The sequence below is a fragment of the Macaca thibetana genome, chromosome 4 (assembly GCF_024542745.1).
Source record: "Macaca thibetana thibetana isolate TM-01 chromosome 4, ASM2454274v1, whole genome shotgun sequence".
Taxonomy (NCBI): domain Eukaryota; kingdom Metazoa; phylum Chordata; class Mammalia; order Primates; family Cercopithecidae; genus Macaca; species Macaca thibetana.
Genome location: NC_065581.1, coordinates 97,187,706 through 97,193,765, shown reverse-complemented (window position 1 = coordinate 97,193,765; position 6,060 = coordinate 97,187,706). Strand labels below are relative to the sequence as shown.

Below are 6,060 nucleotides of genomic sequence, written 5' to 3'. Positions count from 1 at the left end.
CCGATTACATGTTTAAAATGTATTTTAAAATGCTCTACTTTTGCGGTTATTTTAACTAAGGCTTCTTGTTGCCTCAAATGAGGTCAAAGTAGATCAAATCCACCTTGCCTGCCTATCTCCAAAAGGCTACTATGTCTCTCTTATTCTCTAGCCTAAACCAACAGTTTTCTGTTCTTATAACACTGCCGGTATTTTTCCACTTACTGCTCCTTCCGTCTGGAATGGCCGTTCAAAATCTCTGCCTGTCAATGTGCTCCCCAGCCTTTAAGACTCAGATCAGACATCACCTCTTCCATGAAGCCATCACTTAGGCCCCAAACTCTTCCTTCTGTGTTTTCCTATGATGAGTAATTCCTCTTTTGTATACCACATGAAAGTGTAGTTATTAGTGTATATATTTTATCCTTTCAAGTAGATTTATAATTTTCCTATGCCTGAGATTCTGTCCCATACAGTCTTCTACCCCTGCACCCTCTCCCAACAGTATCTAACATAGTGCCTTGAATATAGTCAATGTTCAGGGATATTAATTGAATGTTATACTATTTGATCAAGGTCTGACAACAATATTTTTACCGTAGCTTAGAAAGTTCATTTTGGAGCTGGGCGTGGTGGCTCACGTCTGTAATCCCAGCACTTTGGGAGGCTGAGGTGGGTGGATCACGAGGCCAGGAGGTCGAGACCATCCTGGCTAACACGGTGAAACCCTGTTTCTACTAAAATTACAAAAAATTAGGCCTGCGTGGTGGTGGGTGCCTGTCGTCTCAGCTACTCGGGAGGCTGAGGCAGGAGAATCGCTTGAACCCGGGAGGCGGAGCTTGTAGTGAGCCGAGATCCCGCCACTGCACTCCAGCCTGGGCAGCAGAGAGAGACTCCATCTCAACAACAACAAAAAAGGTTCATTTTGACTTTTTAAACTGTATCTATTGCATCACAGCATCTTGGAATTAGAAACCAAAGACCAAGGAACATATTTAAAATTATAGTAAAACATACATAACAGAATATCGACCTTTTTTTTTCTGTCCCTTACACTTTATTGGTCAACTCTAGGCCTGTGTGCAGCTGGGTGGGTTTGGAGGAGAGCATCATTATTCACCAGCTCCCAGGTGGAGGCCTGCGAAGGCCTTGGCCTAGCCTTCCGGGGTCCCAGACTGTGGACTTTGGAGGGGCAGATCAGGCCTTTCCTGGGTCAGCACAGGGCACCCAGGTGACAGCACTGGTGGGCACCCAGGTGACAGCACTGGTGGGCAGCCAGCACAGGCACCTAGGTAAGGGCACAAGCTCACTATCCCTCAGCCAGCCTAATTGCGTTTGGAGAAATACTCCTTGCTGTCATCCACGTTGGGCTTAATCGTGTCACTGGCAGGCTTCCAGCCAGCGGCACAAACTTCCGCGTGCTCTTCTGTGTACTGGAAGGCCTGGACCAGCTGCAGAGCGTCCCACAGGCAAATCATTAACAGTGATCTGGGAAGGACACAATGCCCGCATCTGTTTTCAGCACGGCACAATCCTCAGACAAGCCTCTGGTCATGTTAGCAAGCAGGGGAATGTTCAGGGGGCCCAAGTCTCCCTCCCTCTGGAGGTTGTTGATCCAAGCCAGGTGGGTGAACTGAGAGTCCACTGAGATGCCCAGCACTTGGCAGCCCAGCTTGCAGAAGTCCTCAGCATGGTCGCTGAACGTGATGATCTCCGTGGGGCACACAAAAGTGAAGTGCAGAGGGTAGAAAAAGAGGACTACGTACTTCTCTTTGAAGTCCGACAGCTTCACTTCTTTGAAAGTGCCATCCACCACGGCGGTGGCGTTGAAGTCAGGGGCGGACTATCCCATGCACGCGATTACAGAGGCCATGACTGAAAGCTGTGTGGGCTAAGGCTGGACTTAGGGGCAACCAGACGCGTGGACCCACGTTCTCAGCACCAAAACTGGCCATCTTAACCATCATTTACAGGTAAAATTCAGTGGTGTTAAGTACATTCATAATGTTATATAATTATCACTACTATCCATCTTCAGAACATTTTTCATTTTGCAAAACTGAAACTCTATACCCATTAAACAATAACTCCCCATTCCCCTTTCCTCCCAGCCCCTGGGAACCATAATTCTAATATCAAATTCTATGAATCTGACTATTACAAGCACCACACATAAGTGAAATCATACAGTATTTGTCTTTTTGTGCTGGCTTGTTTCACTTAGCATGATGACATCAAGGTTCATTAATATTGTAGCATGTGCCAGAATTTCCTTCTTTTTAAAGGCTGAATAGTGATTATATAGAGAGAATATTTTGAATATATATTATACATGTAATATTCCATCACACACACACACACATCACGTTTTAGTTATCCATTTATCCATAAGTGCACACTTGCCTTGCTTCCATTTTTGGCTATTGTAAATAACGTCACTGTGAATATGGATATAAAAATATCTCTTTGAGATCCTGCTTTTAATTATTTTGGTATACACACAAAAGTGGAATGGATCATATGGTAATTGTATTTTTAATTTTTTAAAGGAATCTCCATGCTGTTTTCTACAATTCTACATTAAAAAGTTGGATTCTAGGCTGGACATGGCGGCTCACATCTGTAATCCCAGCAGTTTGGGAAGCCAAGGTGGGTGGATCACAAGGTCAGGAGTTCAAGACCAGCCTGGCCAAGATGGTGAAACCCTTGTCTCTACTAAAAATACAAAAAATATTAGCTGGGTGTGGTGGCACATGCCTGTAATCCCAGCTAGTCAGGAGGCTGAGTCAGACAATTGCTTGAATCCAGGAGGCAGAGGTTGCAGTGAGCCAAGATTGCACCACTGCACTCTAGCCAGGGTGACAGAGTCAGACTCCACCAAAAAAAAATTGGATTCTTTTAAAAAATCTTCCAAAAGTCTAACATGTAAGAGAATATCTGAAGTAAGAAATAACAGAAACTACAGCACTGCTATCTATCCAAGCTGCTTTGGTCAGGTGAATCACAGCTGGTGTTCAGAAGCCAATTCACTGTAAAAAATATCACACACAGCCTGTGGTTCCTGAGCCTGACTGTGCATGAGAATCTTCACACCAGATAGTTGAAGCTAGAACCTCTGGGAACTTAGAATCACATAGAGCTCCTCCAACAGTTATAGTCATTGTCTGGCCATATGTGAGGAGTCTTTTCATGGATTGTGAGTATGTCCACAAACTTGGACTAATGGTATTGGTGCAATTAATATTTACTTAAAAATATCTAGTTGTTTAAATAGGTTCACATCCATGGACATACCTTGAGGCAACCGTGTACGCCCTAAGGTAACTCCAGAGTGGTAGGGCAGGTAAACTGGAGACAGACAGACTGTGGAGCCAGACCCAACAGGAAGGAAGTAGACAAGAAAACAGATGAGTGTGCAGGAAATCAGTAGCTACAGATTTCACTAGCCCTACACATGGTAGTCAGGGAGATGAGAGAAGTCATAGTATAAAAGAGGATCCAAGAGTAGGCAAAACTTGGAAACCAGGTATTTGGAAAGGCAGTTGGCATCAGGGAAGTCCATCAGTAGGGGGCAAGAGCAAGGCAAAATAGGGGACAGGGGAAAAGATACTAGGCCTAGAGGAAATAACATATTAGGCAGTTCACAAAATTAAAAAGAAATTAGGCACAGATGAACAACTAGGGCATAAAATAAGAACTAATATCAAAGGCAGCATCCCCTCTTTTTGCCATTTCTTCATTTTGTCATTCTTTCATCCATTCAGTGGCAATTGCTGTGGACCTACTTGGTGCTTGGCAATATGGGTCCAGACTGCTCTTCTGGAATCCTTTAATCCCTTTTATTTAAGATAAGGAATAGTACAAAAATCCTACCACACAATGTCGTTACTAACAACATGTACACTGGTTGCTTCCCTTACTTTAAGTAGTGTGCATACGCATGTTTTCCAAACAGCCTGGGTCTGTAAATAAAAAGTGGTCACTCTTTCAGGAGGTATCTTAACAATACCATTGAAAGAGGTCTTTTACTCTGTCAGCATTGTTTTGAATTCCAATTTTGTCAGTGCTTTCTTGATTAATTTAACAAGTGATTACCCAGCCAGTAGACTATTTTTTTCCTGATGTTCTTTTTTTTTCTCTTCTCTCTCCTGTGCTACACTTTATGAACTCTCCTTTCTCATTAAATTAATATGTGAGCAGGAGTTAGAAAGATAACTAAACTAAAATTAGTCATGTTTTTTAGTTTTTAGCAGCAGTGATATGATTTACTAGAGAAGGAAATTGGAACTGTGAACAAAAATTAAGCTTTTGAATTATTTAAAGATTTCATTCATCCTTGTTATTCCCAACCCCAGAGAAGAACTCTGTTCACCATGAGTAGGGAAAAAGTTTCATACAAAAACATAGTCTAGTTTTAAATGCTTTTTCTGAATTCTGAACAAGCATAAATTGTGTTTATTTCTTGAAATTTAGGTTAGCAATCTTAATTTAAAATATGCTGCCCATAATTTCATCATTTGTGCATTTGTTAATTAAACTGGTAATGTTATCAAAACAAAATTGAGTTTCAATTTAGTTTTGTGAATATATTTTTCATAACTAAAAACAGTTTTACAGCTAATGTAGACATAGAGCATTCTTTGAATAGATAATCATCATTACCCAAATTAAGCAAGTGTTTGAGGGTCCTTTCAATCCTCTGATGGTACATTATTTCTGACTGTAACATGCCACTGACTTATCTGCCCCTCAGCAAATGACTGACTTTAATGCATCCATTATTCTTTCTGAAACTGTGCTCTTTTTTCTTTTTGCTTTGTTTTGTCTTCACGATATCTTTGTTGTCAAATAGGTATTTAAGGTTATCACTACTGAGAGTTTTTATAGAAGACATTCAATATATTGGAAGTAGAAAAAGAATGATTTACTCTGCTGTCATCTTTATCTTATGCAAGAAGTCAAAATGAAAATTCAACATAAATGCTTTCCAGTAGCAAAACTCAATATAAATGATAGAACTGGTACATCTTTCTCTCTCTAGTCTATTGTTTTCCAAGGTGGTTCTAAGAATGCCTAGACCATAGGATGCTCCACATAAAAATGGTTCTGGGATGAGATGAGTTTGGAGAATGTTGCACTGCATACTCACGTTTGGAGATATCCAAGGCCTATTAGTATATTACAGACTGAATAAACTTGCTGTAAAGTAACCTGTATAACTTTATTCAAGTGTTTTCTACAGTTATTTGGACAGAGAATCATTTCCTCTCCTCTTGGAAGAAGTGTTCCAAAAATAAATGTTAAGAAACACTGATTTATTGTTTCTTGCTTAAAACACACTTACTAGTATCTGTGTAATTACTATATGTTAAGTATACAGCACAGAAAGAGCTGCCTTCTGACTAGCAAATTATATGCTAACTTTAAAATACAATGTAGGTTTGGAGTGCTGTCAACAAGATGGCAGAAGAAAAATTTTTAGCCCTCATCCTGCACAGAAACACCAATTTCACAATTATATGTGAACCCAAATATCTTTATGAGAAGTTCAAAATTCACTTAAGATGTTGCAGTAACTCAGATTCACACAAAACCAAAATACCATATTGAACTGGGCAAGAAGAGCAATTTCACTTTACTCACTTCACTTCCTTCCTCAGGCACAGTTCAGTGCTAAGAAAGATTGCTTCAGCCCATGACTCCTCTCTCGGAGGGAAAGAAAGGAGTTTGCACCCAACATTCTCAGGCTTTTGGGGTGCTAACTGAGAGACCTGTTTCTGTTCTACCTCACTCAGAATGCTAAAGAAACCGCAGCATAATTTTAACACCTGGGGACAGTTAAGAACAAAAAACATGGGTCGGACAGCTTACTGCAGCCAGCATAGTTATGCAAGATTGGGAGAAGGCATACAACCCCAACATTTCTCTCCCAGAAGATGAGGGAGAACAGTGAAGCATGCATCCAATGCCCTGGTCTTTTATTGTACTGCCCTAGGGAAAAGGGGTTGGCAGCTTACTGTGGCCAGCATTGCTCCTTGCAATTGAGAGAAGGTGCACAACACTAAAATTTATCCCTCAGGA

At 40.9% G+C, this 6,060-nt stretch overlaps 1 pseudogene; it reads right to left on the bottom strand.

Annotated features, from left to right (window-relative positions):
- Positions 1-1,304: 1,304 nt before the first annotated feature.
- Positions 1,305-1,852, bottom strand: LOC126952004 (peroxiredoxin-2-like; annotated as a pseudogene).
- Positions 1,853-6,060: the final 4,208 nt, after the last annotated feature.